The sequence below is a fragment of the Callithrix jacchus genome, chromosome 2 (genome assembly GCF_049354715.1).
Source record: "Callithrix jacchus isolate 240 chromosome 2, calJac240_pri, whole genome shotgun sequence".
NCBI classification, from domain to species: Eukaryota; Metazoa; Chordata; class Mammalia; order Primates; family Cebidae; genus Callithrix; species Callithrix jacchus.
This window is the reverse complement of record NC_133503.1, coordinates 50,371,661-50,392,324: the sequence shown is the minus strand read 5'-3', so window position 1 is coordinate 50,392,324 and position 20,664 is coordinate 50,371,661. Positions and strand designations below refer to the sequence as shown.

Here is a 20,664-nt window from a genome sequence, read left to right as displayed (position 1 = left end):
AACTGATAAGCAACTTCAGCAGTCTCAGGATACAACATCAATGTGCAGAGATCACAAGCATTCCTATACACCAATAACAGACTTAAAGAGAGCCAAATCAAGAACGAACTGCCATTCACAATTGCTACAAAGAGAATAAAATACCTAGGAATACAACTAATAAAGGATGTAAAGGACCTCTTCAAGGAGAACTACAAACCACTGCTCAACAAAATAAGAGAAGACACAAACAGATGGAGAAACATTCTATGCTCATGGTTAGGAAGAATCAATATTGTGAAAATAGCCATACTGTCCAAAGTAATTTATAGATTCAATGCTATCCCCATCAGTCTACCAATGGCCTTCTTCACAGAACTGGAAAAAAAAACACCTTAAACTTCATATGGAACCAAAAGAGAGCCTGCACAGACAAGTCAATCCTAAGCAAAATGAACAAAGCTGGAGGGAGGCATCATGCTACCTGACCTCAAACTATACTACAAGGCTACAGTAATCAAAACAGCATGGTACTGATACCAAAACAGAGATATAGACCAATGGAACAGAACAGAGGCCTCAGAGGCAATGCCACACATCTACAACCATCTGATCTTTGACAAACCTGACGAAAACAGGCAATGGGGAAAGGATTCCCTGTTTAATAAATGGTGTTGGGAAAACTGGCTAGCCATGTGCAGAAAGCAGAAACTGGACCCCTTCCTGACACCTTACACTAAAATTAACTCCAGGTGGATTAAAGACTTAAACATAAAACCTAACACCATAAAAATCCTGGGCAAAATCATTCAGGACATAGGCATAGGCAAGGACTTTATGACTAAAACAACAAAAGCATTGGCAATAAAAGCCAAAATAGATAAATGGGATCTAATTAAACTCCAGAGTTTCTGCACAGCAAAAGAAACAATCATTAGAGTGAACCAGCAATGAACGATGGGAAAAATTTTGCAATCTACCCATCTGACAAAGGACTTATATCTAGAATGTACAAAGAACTAAAACAGATTTATAAGAAGCAAACAAACAAACCCATTCAAAAGGATGGCAAAGGATATGATCAGGCACTTTTCAAAAGAAGACATATATGAGGCCAACAAACATACGAAGAAATGCTCATCATCACTGGTCATTAGAGAATACAAATCAAAACCACATTGAGATACCATCTCACGCCAGTTAGAATGGCGATCATTAAAAAATCTGGAGACAACAGATGCTTGAGAGGATGTGGAGAAATCAGAACACTTTTACATTGTTGGTGGGAGTGTAAATTAGTTCAACCATTGTGGGAGACAGTGTGACGATTTCTCAAGGACCTAGAAACAGAAATTCCATTTGACCCAGCAATCCCATTACTGAGTATATATCCAAGGGATTATAAATCATTCTATTAAAAAGATATATGAACAGGTATGTTCGTTGCAGCACTATTTACAATAGCAAAGACTTGGAACCAACCCAAATGCCCATCAATGATAGACTGGACAGGGAAAATGTGGCACAAACACACAAGCCATAAAAAATGATGAGTTTGTGTCCTTTCTAGGGACATGGATGAACCTGGAAACCATCATTCTCAGCAAACTGACATGAGAACAGAAAACCAAACACCGCATGTTCTCACTCATAGGTGGGTGTTGAACCATGAGAACACATGGACACAGGGAGGGGAGCATCACACACTGAGGTCTGTTGCGGGGGACTAGGGGAGGAACAGTGGGGGGTAGGGAGTTCGGGAGGGACAACATGGGGAATAATGCCAGATACAGGTGATGGGGATGGAGGCAGCAAACCACATTGCCATGTATGTACCTATGCAACAATTCTGCATGTTCTTCACATGTACCCCAGAACCTAATGTGCAATAAAATAATATATATGAAAAGAAAAAGCAGGAGTACTTAACATGAGAATAGTTACCTGACACAAAGGAATAAATAGAAACAAAGTAGTCACAAGAGTGGACATCTTCTCCATCCACTCTACATGCTAGTGGGTGGACATCTGCCCCATCCGCTCCACATGCTACTGGGCGGACATCTGCCCCGTCCGCTCCACATGCTACTGGGCGGACATCTGCCCCGTCCGCTCTACATGCTAGTAAGTCCAATCCTAGAATGTCACACACTCTGAGTTTAAAGAAAACTTAAAACTTTATCTAGTCCAACCCTTTACGCAACAATATTATTTCATCCACAACACCCCCAAAGTAATTGCCCAGAGATGATTACCTCCAGTGACAGGGAACTCCACGCTCAGTGTTCTAATACGGGAGACCACTAATTCTTTGAAAGTTTTTACACTTAACAAACACCTCTCCCTTATGGCACTTTCTCCTATTGGTCCCAGTTGTAATCTCCAGAATATTACAAAATAAATGGAATCCCTCTTGCTTACACTGTCTTTGAAACAGAGACAGCTTTGAGCACTTCAAACTGCCACAAGAGGAGGCTGAATGAACAGCTACATGCCTTAAAGGGAAAACAAGGACTTCAGAGCAGGCAATTATAAACGATACAATCAGAAAACAAAGGGAAAGGCTTAATGCTGTTATCCTCTGCTGCACATAGCCTCCATCCTCAGACAAACTCTGAGTCTCAAATGCAAAGTGAATGACAGAGCTGTTTGTGTCCCTTTCTACTTGACTTCAATAACATCCTTAAAGAAAACATGTTCTAAATGGATAAGTTAATTACTGTAAATGACACTCTAGACAAGAGTCAAAAGAGGGCCCTGATCATGTTTAAAATAATAAAAGACAGTTAAAAATCATTTTTGAGCTGTTAGCATTTAGCTTAGACATAATACAGAGATAAGAAGAAAGAGGAGGAGAATTTTATGGCAACATAGGAATAAGCAGAATAAAACTACTTCCTAGACAACTGAATTGTCTTGTTGAAAGGCTAATACTTAGTGTACACAGGGGGGAAAATCTTTCTGAATAAAAAAACAAACAGACCCTGGTCGGGGGACTGGCTCACACCTGTAATCCCAATACTTTGGGAGGCCAAGTGGGAGAATCGCTTGAGATCAGGAGTTTGAGATCAGCCTGGGCAACATACTGAGACTTCATCTCTATAAAAAAATAAACGAAAAACAAACCTAGATGCACAGCCTCCAGATCATAGCAGAAGGGGCTGTTAAGGATTCAATTCCATCATTGTCTAGACCGAGCAACCTAAACCCAAGTCACCTAAGGTTGCCAGGTAAGCGGCAGAGTTAGGACAAAATCTCCCGATTCTTCAATCTCTGTTCTGTACATTGCACCATGATGCTATCTTCAGCAAAATTCAAATAACTGCAAAACGTCCATCCAGATGAGCAACCCCAAATCTGACAAGTTACAGAAAAAATAAAGCTAAGGTCTTTACATTCTTCAAGCTAATGTCAGGGCTCTGATGTCCACAACCTCGGCTCAGCCGCCCATCCTCCCAGAAGCACACTCCGATTCATATTTCATATTTTGGTGTGACTTACATAGAATCCAGGACGGTTAGAAACCAAACCTACAGAAGGATGAGCTTGCAGAAAAATAATGAACAAACAGGGAACCACACCCAGAGCCAACCGAACCCCAGCGGTGGAAAATGCAGACAGCTAAAAAGGGAGTGGACTAAAAGAGAAAGGGACAGAAAGGGGTGCCGTTTCACACGTCAAGTTTCCCGCAGGAGGCAGTGTGGTGAAAAGCAAACAGCTGCTGAAGCTTAGGAACATTTGCATTCCAGGCGCAGGTCTACGGTTAGCCCGCTGAGTGACCTTAGGAACGCCCTTACCCCTTCCTGGAGTAAGGGCTAGATTTCTCCAACCGTCCTGGGAGGGAGTTGCACCAGACGACTTCCCAGGGTCCTTGCAATTCTGACCCAAAGACTATTATTAGCCAGTCTCGAGCAGGGCTCCCGCAGCGGACAAGACATTTGCTGGGAACAGCTGGGGCCCTTTAGGAGGCGTAAAAGACGCCCTAGACCGTCGTTTGGGTTATCGTCACCTTCTACCCCCGTTTCCCACACCTGTCAAATCGGACGGTGGGACCCCCCCCCCAACCCCACGAGGTCAAGAAAGATAGCGCGAGGGGCAGGGATCCCCACTTCGCCCAGTTCACAGAGGGGTGCCCGCGTCGTACCGCAGCCGCGGCCCGGGGACGCCGAGGAGTCGCGGACCCGCAGCCCGGGAGCGTCCGGTGCCTGACCTGGAGCATCTGCAACGAAGGAGGAAGGCGAGGTGGGTCCTGCCCCGGGCGGCGAGCGCCGCCAGCCGGAGCGCGTCAGTGGAGGAACTCACGGTTCGGGTTCCGGCCCCCTCCAGGCTCCGGCTCTGGCTTCAGCACAGCCCACCTTTCCCGGCTTCAGTACCAGCCCGTCGCCATCCTCCTTTGCTGCCCCGGCAGTCCCTTCCGGGCCTCGTCACGTGAGCCCGGCGCCCACGCCCGAGGCCGAGATCACGTGCTCCTTTGCGCTGCCGCCCCTTTTTTTTCTCACTGAGCCCCGGCGCTCTGCTCCACAGCACCACCTGGCGACCTATTACTGCCACTGCTGGGAGGACTATGTTCCTGGGCCCTGGAGACCGCGAATAGGAACTCAGCGGGGCACTGATCTTGGGCATGGGGCAGAGTCCAGTAGGAGAACACTGTTCCTTGAGTTGTGGGTTTGTGAAACATTGCTAATTTTAACACTGGCTATATTTTCTTTTACACATTTCGATGGGTTTATATTGCTTTTATAAGAAATATGCATATTTTAAAAAATCTTCTAGTCAAATTTTCAGACGCATACACAAACTCTCATCTGTGGTTGCTACTGGAAATGGAACTGTGGGGTAAGGCAACACTATCTTTAAATACATTAAAATTTTTAAAGTAACATTTTTAAATGGATGGCAACATTTCAGCATTATATATCTAGGCTTCTCCTTTTACCTCCTTGTTGCAGATTTTCCCTTTAACAAATATGTAACAAATAGACCTGAAGTCAAAACTGTCTCAAGAGACAGATAAGATCATTGTTTAATGATAAAGGGGTCAATTCATTTGATGAATTAATGATAAAGGGGTGAATTCATTAAGAGGGCACAATTATAAATACACACGCATGCAACATTGGAGCACCTAAATATATACAACTAACATTAATGGCCATGAAGGGAGAAATAGATAGCAACCCAGTAATAGTAGGAAAGTCAATATCCCACTTCCCAAAATGGATAGAGCAACTAGAGAGAAAATAAGGCAATAATGAACTTGAATTGCACTTTAAACCAAATGAACCTAACAGATATATACAGAATGTTTCATCCAACAGAAGCAGAATACACATTTTTCTCTAACATACTTGGAACATTCTCTAGAATTGACCAGATGCTAGTCCAGAAGACAAGCCTTAAATTTAAGAAGATTAAAATCATATTAATATTCTTTCAGACCATAATGGTATGAAGCTAGAAATCAATAACAGGAAGAATCTTGGAAAATTCACAAATATGTGGAAATTAAACAACATGCTTTTTTTTCTTTGAGATGGAGTTTCACTCTTGTTGCCTAGTCTGGAGTGCAATGGCACAATCTCAGCCCACTGCAACCTCTGTCTTCCAGATTCAAGCAATTCTCTTGTCTCAGCCTCCCAAGTAGCTGGGATTACAGGCATGTGCCACCACGCCCGGCTAATTTTGTATTTTGGTAGAGACAAGGTTTCACCATGTTGGTCAGGCTAGTCTCAAACTCCTGTCCTCAGATGATCTGCCCACCTCGGCTTCCCAAAGTGCTGGGATTACAGGTGTGCGCCACCACGCCCAGCCCCATGCTTCTAAACAACCAATAAGTCAAAGATGAAATCAAAAGGGAAATTTAAAAAATATTTTCAGGCAATTGACAATGGAAACACAACATATTAAAGCTTATAGAATGCAGCAAAAATAGTTCTAAGAGAGAATTTTATAGCAATAAATGCCTACATTAAAAAAGAAGAACAATACCAATTAAATTGTTTAACATTACACCTCAAGAAACTGGAAAAAGACGAGCTCACAAAACCCAAAGTTAGCAGAAGGAAAGAAATAAAGAGCAGAACAAAAATAAATCAAATAGACAACAGAAAAAAAAAACATAGACAAAATCAATAAAACTAAGAGTTTATTTTTTTGGAAAAAATAAAATTGACATACCCTTATCTAGTCTAAGTAAAGAAGAAATCTCTAATTAAATAAAAAAATGAAAATGGAGACACCACAACAGATGCTTCAGAAATAAAAGAATCATATGGGGCTACTATGAACAATTATTTGTCAACAAACTGTATAACCCAGAGGAAATGGAGAAATCCCTAGAAAAATACAACCTACCATGATTGAAATCAGGAAGAAGTGGAAAGCTTGAACAGACAAAGAGATTGAAGATGTAACAGAGACTATTTGACTTTCTGGCTTTCTGTTTAAATTTCCCTGAAAGATCAGATGGCTTCACAGCTGACTTCTGCAAATATTCAAAGATTACCAATACTTAATAAACTCTTCCGAAAAGCGTGGAGCTAGAGGGAGTACTTCCCAACACATTTTATGAGGCCAGCATTACCTTCATACCTAAGCCAGAGAAAAACACTATAGCGAAAGAAAATTACAGGCTGATTTTGCTAATGCACACTGGTACAAAAATCCTCAATAAAGTATTTGCAAACAGAATTCAACAATAAAAAAAAATTACACATCATGACCAAGTGGGATTTATCCCTGGCAGGCAAGGCTGTTTTAACATACAGTATCAAGCAATATAATAAATGACATTAACAGAATGAGAAATGAAGACCACATGGGTATCTCAATTGACCTGGCAAAAGCATTTGACAAACTCCACATCCTTTCTTTCCCTAGCCCCCATCCGGACATACCTTCTTGATAAAAAAACCTTCAATAGTTTAGGTACAGAAAGAACATTCCTCAACATAATAAAGGTTATTTATGAAAAACACACAGCTAACATTTTAATTAATGGGGAAAAACTGAAAGCTTTTCCACCACCATCAAGTACCAGTCAAGGATACCCACCCTCACCACTTCTATTCAACATAGGACTGGAAGTACTAGCAAGAGCAATTTGTCAAAAAAGAAAAAGAAAGAAAGAAAGACATCCAAATCAGAAAGAAAAAAAGTAAAATTATCTTTATCTGCAAATGACATGATCCTATATGTAGAAAACCCCAAAGATTTAAAAAAGTGCTGTTAGATTAATGATTTTAGTAAATTTTCAGGATTTACTCACGCCTGTAATCCCAGCACTTTGGGAGGCCAAGAGTGGGGGTGGGTTACATAGGATCAGGAGTTCAAGACCAGCCTGGCCAACATGGTGAAACCCTGTCTCTACTAAAAATACAAAAATTAACCCAGCATGGTGGCACACACCTGTAGTCCCAGCTACTTGGGAGGCTGGGACAGGAGAGTTGCTTGAGCCTGGGAGGTGGAGGTTGCAGTAAGCCAAGATCGCACCATTCCAGCCTGGGTAACAGAGTGAGACTCCATCTCAAAAAAAAAAAAAAATTGTAAAAATCAGTAATATTTTTATACACAAATAATTACCTACCTCAAAAAGAAATTAAGAGAATGATTTTATTTGAGATAGTATTAAAAAACACCTGAGAATCAATTTAACCAAGGACATGAATAGTGTGTACACTGAAAACTATAAAACAATAATTAAACAAATTGTAGAAGACACAAGTAAATGAAAAGCTATCCCATGCACATGGACCAGAAGAATTAACATTGTTAAAATGTCCATACACAGAGCAATACACAGATTTAATGCAATCCCTATCAAAATCCCAATGGCATTCTTTACTGAGATATAAGAAATAATCCTAAAATTTGCATGAGATCACAAAAACCCTGAATAGCCAAGACAATTCTGAGAAAGAATAACAAACTGGGTCCATCACACTTCCTGATTCAAGATTACGTTACAAAGATATAGTAATCTAAACAGTATAGTACTGGCACAAAAACTGATACAACAGACCAATGGAACACAATAGAGAGCCTAGAAATAATGTAAACATATATGGTCAACTAATTTTCAAGAAGGGCATCAAGGGAACACAATGGGGGAAAGACAGTCTCTTCAATAAATGAGACAGAGAAAACTGGTTTTTATGTGAGAAAGAATGAAATTGGATGTTTATCTTACACTGTACACAAAAATAAACTCAAAATGGATAAAAGACCTAAATGTAAGATCCAAAACTATAAAATTCCTAGAAGAGAACATAAGGGAAAACCTCCTGGACATTGGCCTTGGCAATGATTTTTTTTTTTGGATATCAGACCAAAAGGTCAGGTTACAAAAGCAAAAATAAATAAATAGGACTACATAAAACTAAAAAGCTTCTGCACAGCAGAGGAAGCTAACAACAAAGTGAAACAGCAGCCTATGAATTGGAAAACTTATATGCAAACCACATGTCTAATAAGGGATTAATATCCAAAATTTATCAAGAACTTATATAACTCAGCAGTAGAAAATGACCCAATTTAAAACTAGGCAAAGGACCCATATAAACATCTCTTCAAAGAAGAAATAAAAATGCTCAGCAAGTATATGAAAAAATGTTCAATGTCATTAATCATCAGGGAGAATGCAAATCAAAACCAGTATTAGATACTTCCTTACACATACTAGGTTTACTATTATCAAAAAGTCAAAAGACAACAAATATTGGTGAGGATGTGGAGAAAAGGGACTTCTATATGGTGTAGGTGGGACTGTAGATTGGTGCAGCCATTATAGAAAACAGTATAAAGGTTTCTAAAGAAATTAAAAATAGAACTACCATATGACCCCCCTTTCTGGGCATATACTAGAAGGAAATGAAATCACCACCTTATAAAGATATCTGCATTCCCATATTCATTTTAGCATTATTCATAATAGCCAAGATATGGTAATAACCTAAGTGTCTATTGACAGTGGAATGGATAAAGAAACTGTGGTATATATAGAAACAGTTAAAAAAAAAAAAAAAAAAAGAGGGGGCCAGGCACGATGGCTCATGCCTGTAATCCCAGCACTTTGGGAGGCCAAGGTGGGTGGATCACCTGAGGTCAGAAGTTCAAGACCAGCCTGGCCAACATGGTGAAACCCAGTCTCTACTAAATATACAAAAAATTAGCTGGGCATGGTGGCAGATGCCTGTAATCCCAGCTACTTAGGAGGCTGAGACAGTAGAATAGCTTGAATCCAGGAGGTGGAGGTTGCAGTGAGCTGAGATTACACCATTTCACTCCAGCTTGGGCAACAAGAATGAAACTCCATCTCAAAAAAAAAAAAAAAAAAATACACACACACACACACACACACATTCTTGAATTAATTGCTTTAAAGAAAGAAAATAAATAAATAAATAAAATAAAAAGAAAGGAATTCTGCCATTTGCTACAATATGGATGAAACTGGAGGACATTATGCTAAGTGAAATAAGCCAGACACAGAAAGAAAAAATATTGCATGATCTCATTTATATGTGGAATCTTTTTTTTCAAGTCAAATACACAGAGATAGAGAATCAAACAGTGATGACAAGGGCCCGGTGTTGAAGGGAGAAAATGCAGAAATGCAGCTGAGAGGATACAGAGTAGCAGATATGTAGGATCCACAAGCCTAGAGATCAAAGGGACAGCATGAAGACTACAGGTTATACAATTCTACTGTACAAAGAGTAGAACAGACATTACTAGTAGATGAGCAGGGTGGAGGGAAGGGATAGGGAGAGATTTGCTGAAGGATACAAAACTACAGCTAGATAGGAATCAGTTCTAGTGTTCTAGAGCTCTGTAGAATGAGCACAGGTGACAGTAATATAGCATGTATTTTCAAATTGCTGGAAGGAGGGTATTGAATGTTCTGAACACAAAGAAAGAAGTGTTTGAGCTGACGGATATGTTAGTCACCCTGATGTAATCACTATACATCGTATGCATCGCTGTGTACCTCATAAATATGTATAGTTATGTCAATTAAAAAAAAAGCTTTAAAGACAAAAAAACTGCACTGTATTTAAAATTCCTGTGAAATGAGTAAATTTTAGCTGCTCTTGACACACAAAAAGAAACCCAAAATGATGCATAGCTATGTGAAATGATGGAGATAATTCACTTCACTATAGTTACCATTTTACTGTCTCTATGTGTCCCATAATATCATGTTGTAAATGCTAAATATACAAACATTTATTTGAAAAATAATTTTAAGACAAAAATTATGTACTCAACCAAAAAATAATAAACTATTAATACAGCTACAAAATGTATAAATCTCAAAATAATTATACATGAATAAATCATAAAATAATTACGCTAAGCAAAAGACATTAGGAAAAATATTTTATTTATATTATATTCTAGAAAATACAAAATAATATAGAGTGACAGAAAACACACATCAATCATTGTCTGGGACAGAGGAAGAGAGACATGAGAGAGGGTGATTATAAAGGGGCATGAGGAAATTTTCAAGGGGACAAATTTGTTCATCTTGATTGTGGCGATGATTTTACAGGTAAGTATATGTTTTGAATCATATCAAGTTACAGGCTTTAAATATGTGCAGTTTATTGTATGTAAATTATACTTTAATAAAGTCATTAAAATGTTCAGTAAAAAATTATATAAAAGGTTAATATATTCTTAAAAGTTAGACAATATAGAAATATAAAAATTGAAAATCCCCTTTCCCCAAATTCAGTCCCCTCTCCAAAGGTTTACAGGTGCCAGCATGTGAGTATTGTTCTCCAAACCCTATATTATGTAATGACAGAAATATATATCCATGGATAGAAATGTACAGGTTTATGGTATTTAAATTTAAAATCATAAATAGCAGTACTTATTGTTTTGCTTAAGACTTTTACTCTTCACAATGTTCCCATTTCTCCCCATTCTACTCCCACCTGTCTCCTCCACTTTCAATATGGGCAGAACGGTCTTTTCTTTTTTTCTTTTCTTTTCTTTGTTTTTGAGACAGAGTTTCTGTCACCCAGGCTGGAGTGCAGTGGTGCGATCTTGGCTTACTGCAATCTCTGCCTCCCGGGTTCAAGAGATTCTCCTGCCTCAGCCTCCTGAGTAGCTGGGATTTCAGACATGTGTCACCATGCCCGACTAATTATTTTTGTATTTTTAGTAGAGACAGGGTTTTACTATGTTGGTCAGACTGGTCTGGAACTCTTGCCCTCATAATCTGTCTGCCTCAGCCTCCCAAAGTGCTGGGATTACAGGCGTGAGCCACTGTGCCCAGCTTAGAACTGTTTTTCTTTTTCTTTTTTTTGAGATGGAGTTTTGTTCTTATTACCCAGGCTGGAGTGCAGTGGCGCAATCTCGGCTCACCACAACCTCCACCTCCTGGGTTCAAGCAATTCCCTACCTCAGCCTCCCGAGTAGCTGAAACTACAGGTGCACACCACCATGCCAGCTAATTTTTGTATTTTTAATAGGGATGGGGTTTCACCATGTTGACCAGGATGGTCTTGATCTCTTGACCTTGTGATCCACCCACCCCTGCCTCCCAAAGTGCTGGGATTATAGGTGTGAGTCACCACGCCGGGACAGAACTGTTTTTCATAGGTCCTCTTAGAAGCTCTGATGTATATTAACATACTCACATTAAATATAACCTCTTGCTTATAGCGCATACTATTAAAAACTTTGCCTTAGAATATGCACTCTATTTTACTGTCTTTTGTTTTTCCTATGTTGCCCAGATTGGAGTGATCATAGCACACTATGGCCTCAAACTCCTGGGCTCAAGTGATCTTCCATCTCAGCCTCCCAAGTAGTTGGGACTGCAGGTACATACCCCCACACCTCACTAGCATGCATTGTTTTAACCATTGTGCCAGTGCTTCTCAAAGTGTGGTCCCTGGACCAGCAGTGTCAGCATCATTTGGGAATTTGCAGAAATGCAAATTCTGCGTCCTACTCTACACCTACTGCATTAGAAGCCCTGGGTGTGTGGGGGACAGCAATCTGCATTTTGACAAGCCCTCTAGGAGATCCTGATGCTCCCTCGTGCTACAGAACCACTGCCCTAAAGGACAAGCTTCTGAAGGGACCTGCTTCAGCCATGTGCTAATATGTTGTGTGGCCAGCCCTTGGTAGTATCTTGTTAGTCTAGCACCTTTCTGCTGAGTGGTAGAAAGTAATTTGAAGGCTTTTTTCCCCCTTACTTCCCAGCTGGGTGACCTGGGCATGGCTTTTGATCTCCTTTTGGTTTCATCGTTGGGAAAGTGAGATTGAAAACCCTCCCTCCCTGGGTTGTTGGAAGATCAGATGAGATCAGGCACTTAAAGTGTCTATATACAACATGAGGGCTTATGATGCTGAGAGATAGTAGGGTAATTAATCCTTTTGCATGCAACAGTCTTGAGGAATATAACTTCCATTTTTCTTTACCACTCTACCCATCTTGAGCTCTCAAGGGTACTAGCCCCTGAAATGTCATAGGAACCCTACCCGGTGTCCCCTTTCCCTCTCCCTCTCTCTTTTTGAGTCCCCTTGGGTCCCTGATCCATCCTTGTAACATTCTGTGACTGATTGCACTACTGTCAAGCCTTTCTTTGCTAAGAGCACTGCCCCCTACAGTCGCTTCTAGCTCTAAAATTCTTAGGTTTTGTATCTTAAAAAAAATAATAAAAATAAAAAAATCACATGCTTACAATGTGCCAGGAACTGTGCTAGTTTCTTATGGATTAATTGAGTCAATCGTCATTGCAGTTTTATGAGGCATGTAGGAGATGCTGTAGGTGCCCTTTCCGTATCTCCTTTACCAGAGCTGTTGCCCCATCCCCTAGCTGCAGTGAGTGTCACCTGCTACACTGTAAAGCTACTCTGTGACAGCCACAGCTGGGATGCAGAAGGCCCACCTACTTTTGTCAGTACACAGAGAGCAATACCATTCTTTACCCTCCTGGAACTCCTGTGGGAAGTCTGGGTAATTCTTTGCTTTAGTATTAGTATTCATCAGCATTATGATTTCAATATTTGACCACCCAGTCACAACAAAATTCAAGAATTCATTAAGTGGCACAAATGCTGAAAAATGAATTTGAAAGTTTCTTAACTTTGGAATGGAAATTGAAAAAATAAAATTTCTGTCAAGAAGGCCAGACACCATCAGGATACAACAGGTGGTGACTTAGGAGAGTGTCCCCCATAAAATAAATCAGCACTGGAGTGGAGCAAATGAAATGCAGCCACTGAAGCCAGAAAACATCAGCTCAAGCACAAAGGAAAAGTGCTGGGGCTTGATCAACACCACTACAATGTGCCTCGAGGCCATGCTATTGTTTTACACATTTCTTTTCTTTTTTTGAGATGGATTCTTGTTCTGTTGCCCAGACTGGAGTGCAGTGGTGCGATCTTGGCTCACTGCAGCTCTCACCTCCTGGGTTCAAGCAATTATCCAATTATCCTGCCTCAGCTTCCCAAGTAGCTGGGACTACAGGTGCACACCACCATGCCTGGTTAATTTTTGTATTTTTAGTAGAGATGGTGAATGTTGGCCAGGATGGTCTTGATCTCTTGACCTCATGATATGCCTGCCTCAGCCTCCCAAAGTGCTGGGATTACAGTTGTGAGCCACCATGCCCAGCTATTCCCTTCTTTTCAAAAAAATTATTTCTTATTGTGATTTTTGATAACTTGAAAGGAGGTAGTGATGATATAATATGGTTTGGCTTTGTGTCTCCACCCTAATCTCATCTCATTATAATCCTCATGTGTCAGTGTCAAGGGAGGGGTCTGGGTGGCAGGTGACTGGATCATCGGCAGGCGAATTGTGATAGTAGGGGTGTTCTCAGGAGACCTGATGGTTTAAAAGAGGGAGTTTCCCCTGTACTCTCTCTCTCTCTCTCCTGCTGCCATGTAAGACATGCCTGCTTCCCTTTCCCCTTCTGCCATGATTCTAAGTTTCCTGAGGCCTCCCAGCCACGTGGAACTATGATTCAATTAAACCTCCTTTCTTCATAAATTACCCAGCCTCAGGTAGTATAGCAGTGTGAGAATGAACTAATACAGCGTGAGAACAAACTAACACAGTGTGAGAATGAACTGATACACAATGAAACATTATATCAATAGTATATTTGTGATCAATGGAGTATGTTTAAAGAAAAAAATGTGACAAAGGTAATAGATACATTCACTTTGAGGACTCAGAAAAAATGTTGCAAGTAATTCAAGATCCTGTCTGTGACTAAATAGGACGGCTCTGCTACAACACTAGGACTCTGGCACCTGGGAGAGTGCATGAGAGATGGTGAATTTTGCAGGGACAGAGACCTGCAGAAAATATCTCAAAGAATGCCAGAGAGTGCCTTCTGCCTGACAACCTGCAGACAGGATCACAATGACAGGAGTGTCAGAGCACATGTATGAGACCCAGGTACACTCCTCTTCTTGGAACAAAATGCTACTCACACAGAAGCTCATCAAAAGAACAGGCTTTAAACACATTATATCGCTTTAACATACAGAAGACTTTTCCAATCATGTGCAGTGGTCAATGGGGTACCATAAATGAGTTATAGGGGGTGCTGAGTGCCAGATCGGTCCTGAGGTAGCTAGAGCAGTCCTGAGGTTTTTTTTGTTTTGTTTTTTTAATCTCTAGTTAGGAACAGCCTGTTCTTTGATCCCAAGGAGCTACAAAATGTTATTTCCTTCACATTATGATGTGAAAAAGATTGGGAAGCACTAGGTAAGTAGGGTGCTCATATAATTTCTTTGTTCAGATGGAGACACTTTTGAGAATGAAAGGGGCTATATTAACATTTTACCGGAACAACAGGCACACAGTGGAACTGTCCCGGGTAAAGTGGAATGTATGGTGTGGTGGGCAGAATAACAGCCCCCAAAGATATTGGCTAATCTCTGGAACTTGTTACCTTAGATGGCAAAAGGGAGTGATGAAGTTAAGGATGTAGGTGAGGTGATTATCCTGGGTTATCTGGGTGGGCCTAATATAATCACAAGGTTTTTTCATAGGAGGGAAGCAGGAGGGTCAGAGAGGAGAGAAGTTTCTATTCTGTTGGCTTCAAAGATGGAGGAAAAGGCCATGAGCCAAGGAAATGCAGGAGGCCTCTAGAAGCTGGAAAAAAACAAGGAAACGGATTCTCCTGAGTGCCTCCAGAAGAACACAGCCCTGTCACACCTTGATTTAGGACCTCTGACTTCTAGAACTATAAGAGAATACATTTGTGTTGTTCTAATCTATTTGTGGTAATTTGTTTTTGTTTGCTTGCTTGTTTGTTTTTTGAGATGGTTTCACTTTTGTTGCCCAGGCTGGAGTGCAATGGTGCAATCTTGGCTCACCACAAACTCTGCCTCCTAGGTTCAAGTGATTCTCCTGCCTAAGTCTCCTGAAGAGCTGGGATTATAGGCATGCACCACCACAACCAACTAGTTTTGTATTTTTAGTAGAGACATGGTTTCTCCATGTTGGCCAGGCTGGTCTTGAACTCCCAACCTCAGGTGATCCACCTGCCTCAGCCTTCCAAAGTGCTGGGATTACAGGGGTAAGCCACTGCACCTGGCTATTTGTGGTAATTTGTTATAGCAGCAACGGGAAATGAATATTAGTTATAATCTAAAAGAAATTTAGCTATATTTTTATGTCATTATTAAAGTTATGAAGGTAAGCATTGAAGAACCAAAACGGTAAAATAATTATATTGAGAAGTAAAGTAGGGGAGTTTGAGAGGTACAAGTTTTCATCTAATATGTTGGTCAATTGAGCAATATCATTACAGGTATATTGCATAGAGAAAAGAACTAAAGAACTAAAACAAACCACTGATTTTACTATACTTGATCTCAGCCAAAAGACTGAGAAGCGATCAAAGTGCTAATTTAAAAAAAAAAAAAAAGTCCTAAAAAGAATAGCTTTGGATAGAGAAGGTCAGATAAGGAGACTGTAGCTTTTCATTATAAATCTTTTGGTTAAAACTAACTAAGTTTAACCATAAGCATGTTTTTTAAATGTGAACATTAATTGTTAAAGTAAGATTGTATTAGGGGACACTTTCAAGAGCTTATTGGGCTCAGGTTCTCCAAAGCTCCAGCCCCTTTGTACCTGACATGTTCACAGCTTCCACCCAGCTCAGAACCTCCCTAAACTCTTACTCAGCCAGCAGCTTCCTTGCTGTCAGTCTTGTCACGAGACAGGGCCAACTTGTAGATCCTTCCAAAGCAAGGCAGGAAAAGATACCATTGAATAAGGCATAGTTCCAGGGTTGGGCCCAGGCTCTTTAAGAGCTTTGGAGCAAACTCCCAAAGCCCCACCTGTAGGGTGGGCAGACCTCAGGGTTAACTCACAATGGGAACAAAGGGCCTGGGAGTGCTCCAATGAGAGGAGCACCATCCATTGCCACTGAAAAAGCAATTATGTAGGGGCCAAAAAAAAAAAAAAAAAAAAAAAAAAAAAAAAAAAAAAAAAGCCGGGACCAGCCCTGCCACTTACTAGCATGTCCCCTTTAGTTTCTCACTGATGAAATGAATAGGAGAGGTTCAGCTCTCAGATCTTCCAACTCTGCGAGTCCTCCTTTTCCCAGTTTCAGCTACATTCCTCCTACCAAACGTGACTGGATAGGTCCTAGGTCAGCCATATTATCATTATAGATGATACTGTGGCTTTAGCATTTAGAATTTCTTTGAGATGGTCTATGGCAATTCATTCATTTTATTTGTGGGAAACTCAGCCTCAATGAGACAGAAGCATTTGTTCAAGGTCACAATTTATAACCAGTGTGAGAATCTGTGGGTTCTCCTGTGACTTCTCACATAGACTCTAAGATTCCTTGGTCACAATTTGTCACATGGTTGTGTGACAACTTGTGATCCCTCACTTAGACCCTTAGAGCCCTTGATCGTGATTTACAATATGAAGGTGCAGAATGGTGGATATGGCGGGGTGGCCCTCAACACACATTCCAACCTCCCTTCAATCTGCCTTTCAGTACTGTAGAGGATGGAAAGAGTACACTAGTACTGTATTATCTCATTAATATAAAGGTCAAGAGCAGGCAAAACTAATTTATGGTGATAAAAATCTAGACAGTGATTATTGGGTACGTGAGGTGAGTGATGTTTGACTGAAAAGAAGCAAAAAGGAGCTTTCTGGGTAAGTTGCACCAGTGTATTCATTTGTGAAAACTCACTCAACTGTACACTTAAGATCTGTGCATTTTATTGTATATAAACTATACTTTAAAATTTTCAAATAACTACCTTAGAAGAATGTTGCTAAGATTAATTCATATATTGCCTATTACACAGTAGGTGCTCAATAAACAGTAGTAGCAGGGGCAGTAGTCATAATTGATATTACAATTAATATATTGGCTTTCTTTTGGTAAAATTTGCCTGCAAAATCTTTCCTAATCCTTTTACTTTCAAACTTTCTGCATTTCTATGTTTTAGATATGTCTTTTATAAACTTTTGGTATTTTAAAGATTATTCTATTTTTATTAATTGTATTAATAATTACAGATATATTTACAATCATATTTACCTTATTATTTTATTCTATAGCTTCCCCCTATTACGTTTTTTTCTCTTTTATTGAGCTTCTTTTGGAGTTTTCCCTTATTCTATTTTTGTCTTATTCTCTAAAAATTTGGAACTTAAACACTTTATTTCTATTCTCTAGCTGTACCCTAGTAATTTTAACATGTGTAGATTAATAAAGTATTAACAAAAAGTTAAGCAATACTTTACAGCCACTGAAGAAAATATAGTCACTTTAAAACATCTCTTCATTGCATTTTATTTTTCATAATAAAAATCTCACATAGTTTCTTTTCCTTATACTCTGTAATACTTTATTATTCAAATCAAGATTTACCCATACATTTACCTCTCTTGGGTTCTTTATTTCCTTTTGCATATCAGATCTTCTGTCTGAATATGGAATTTAAAATTTCCTTTATTGAAGGCCTTTCCAGTTTCTTTTGTTTGAAAATGTCTTTACTTTGCACTTAATGGATAGTTTATATCCTCTCAGCATATTGAGATGATCGTTCCAGTTTCTTGTGGCTTCCACTGCTGTTAAGAAAACAGCTGACAGCCTGACTGTAAATCTTTTCTTTTCATTTTGAAATCTCTTTTACACTCCAATCCTTTTGAATGTAATACTTTTCCCCAATCTGGCTGACTTTAGATCCCTTTAATGTTCTGCAGTTTCACTGTAAAGTGTCCAGATATGTGTGTCCTTTATTTATACTGCTTGGAATTTACTAGGTCTCTTGAATCTGTGGATTGGTGTCTTTCATCGTTTCTGGGAAATTCCCAGCCATTATCTTTTCAAGTATTTATTCTACCACATTCCCTCTATCCTTTCCTTCTAGGAGTCTGACTTGATGTTGCCTTAGTCCGTTTGGGCTGCTATAACATACTACCATAGCCTGGGTGGCTTAAACAACAAACATTTATTTCTCACAGTTCTGGAGACTAAAAAGTCCAATATCAAGTTTCCAGCTGACCTTGTGTCTGGTGAGAGCTCACTTCCTGGCTTCCATGTGGCTGACTTCTCATTGTATCCTCACATGGCAAAGAGCAGAGAGGACACAAACTCTCTCATGTCTCTTCTTACAGAGCACTAATCCTAGTTATGAGGGCTCTACCTCATGACCTAATTACTTCCCAAAGATCCTCCTTCATAATACCATCACATTGAGGGCTAGGACTTAAACAAACAGCCCATAATAGATGTATTTAGGTCCTTCATTCAATTTTCCATTTTCCCTCACTTTTCTTTTAGATTTTTCATCCCTTGGTCTCTGTGGACTATGTTATGAATACTTTTCCCAGATCTAGTTCTGACTCACTAATTCTCTCTTCACTGTGTATAATCTCCTATCAACGCCATCCATTTCAACTAAAATTAACCAAATTTTAAAAACTCAATTAACATTGACTTTTAAATTTCAACTATTATAATTCTATTTTCTGAAAGTTTTATTTAATTAATTTTCAAATACACTTGATTACTCTTCAGAGTATCTTTCTCCTTGCACATATCTTCCAGTACATTTTTTCCTGTTACTAGACATGTTAAAAAGAGCCACTTTTAGTTTGTATCATGCATTTCTCTTTTGCAAAGGTCTTGTGCTCTATTTCAGTTTTCTATTCTTTTACTGTTCCTTGGAATTTTATTTACAGAAATTCTTTGAGATCTGAAATGAAGGTGAGTTCCTCTCGAAAGACTTTGTGTTTGCTTCTGCTGGCAGCTGGTGCCTATCAATCCAGGATCATGTGAACTACATTCTGGGCTGGAGGTATTCTGGATCACCAAGTTAGATAAAGTGGACTGTGGGACTGAGTGAAGGTTGAATCCTCATTCCACATTTTAGCCACAGTTTTACTCCATCCTTTGGGCACTAGGTTCAGGGAAGCCACTTTTCTTCCAAGTCCCTTGATTGGGAGGTAAGGCGGGAGTGGGAGTAGGGTGTGAGTGGGATATTGGTTTATTTCTAGTTCACTCTTACTCTGAAGAAGAGGTCCTCAGCTCTGAAATTTGTCTCATGCTCCATAAGGCCATGATATTAAAGCTCAACTTCACTGGGTTCAGCAAATACCCATGGGAGTAAAGCTGTAGTCGTATTCCACAGAAATTCTTTGCTCTCTTGATCTCCCCTCAATATTATTAAGATTTTTTAAAAAAATATATGTTATTCAGCCCAGGGGTGGTGGCTCACACCTGTATTCCCAGCACTTTGGAAGGCTGAGGCGGGTGGATCACTTGAGGTCAGGAGTTTGAGACCAGCCTGGACAACATGGGGAAACCCCATCTCTACTAGAAATAAAATAATAATAATAATAATAAGCCAGATGTGGTCGTAGACACTTGTAATCCCAGCTACTTGGGAGGCTGAGGCAGGAGAATCTCTTGAACCCAGGAGGCAGAGGTTGCAGTGAGCCAGTGCTGTGCCATTGCACTCCAGCCCGAGCAACAAGAGTGAAACTCCATCTCTCTCTCTCTATATATATATATATGTTATTCAGAAGCTTTAGTTATTTTCAGCAGCAAGGTCAACCTGTTTACCTAGACTGTGGCAACATTACCATGGTAATAATTATAATTAGTATTTTATTTTGAAAATTATAAACTGGAATCCCAGAATCGCAATGGTTTATTGAGTGTGTTCATTTTCTACCTCCATGTAACAAATTGCCACAAACTTATTAGCCTAACATGACACACATTTATTATCTCACCATTTTCAGTAGGTCAGAAGTCCAGGTATGGCTTTTGATGGGTCCTCTGCTTAGGATTTCATAAGGCTTCAATTACAGTGTTTCTAGGTTGTATTCTTATGTGTAGAAGTGACTGGGGAAGGATTTTCTTCTAAGCTCATTTAGGTTTTTGGCAGAATGTATTTTCTTGCAGTAATAGAACTAAGGGCTCAGGCTTCTTGCTGTCTGGTTGCTTTTTGCTTCTACTCCTTGCACTGCCTCTTGTATTCCTTGAAATGTGGCCACCTCCATCTTCAAGCCAACAATGACCCATCAAACCCTTCTCACACTTCTGATATCTCTGGCCTCCCTTTCTGCCCAGCCAGAGAAAATACTGCATTTAAAGAGTTCATCTGATTTGGTTAAGCCCACCTGGATAGCTTCCATATCTTAAGATCGACTGA

General features: G+C 39.8%; 1 protein-coding gene across 9 annotated transcripts in view; it reads right to left on the bottom strand.

Annotated features, from left to right (window-relative positions):
• Window positions 1-16,298, bottom strand: part of SLC36A1 (solute carrier family 36 member 1) — an 84,296-nt gene extending 67,998 nt beyond the window's left edge. For 4 of the 9 annotated variants that reach the window (XM_078363400.1, XM_008988348.5, XM_078363405.1 and 1 more), the window contains exons 1-2: window positions 4,282-4,395; window positions 4,124-4,198 (exon numbers count right to left, since the gene is read on the bottom strand). The gene's annotated coding sequence lies outside the window, so the exon portion shown is untranslated. Of the gene's footprint in view, window positions 1-3,480; window positions 3,599-4,123; window positions 4,396-16,149 lie in introns of those variants that run through there. The other 5 variants (XM_035288907.3, XM_054250938.2, XM_002744404.6 and 2 more) reach the window with 5 other exon arrangements.
• Between the last annotated feature and the right edge of the window lie 4,366 nt (window positions 16,299-20,664).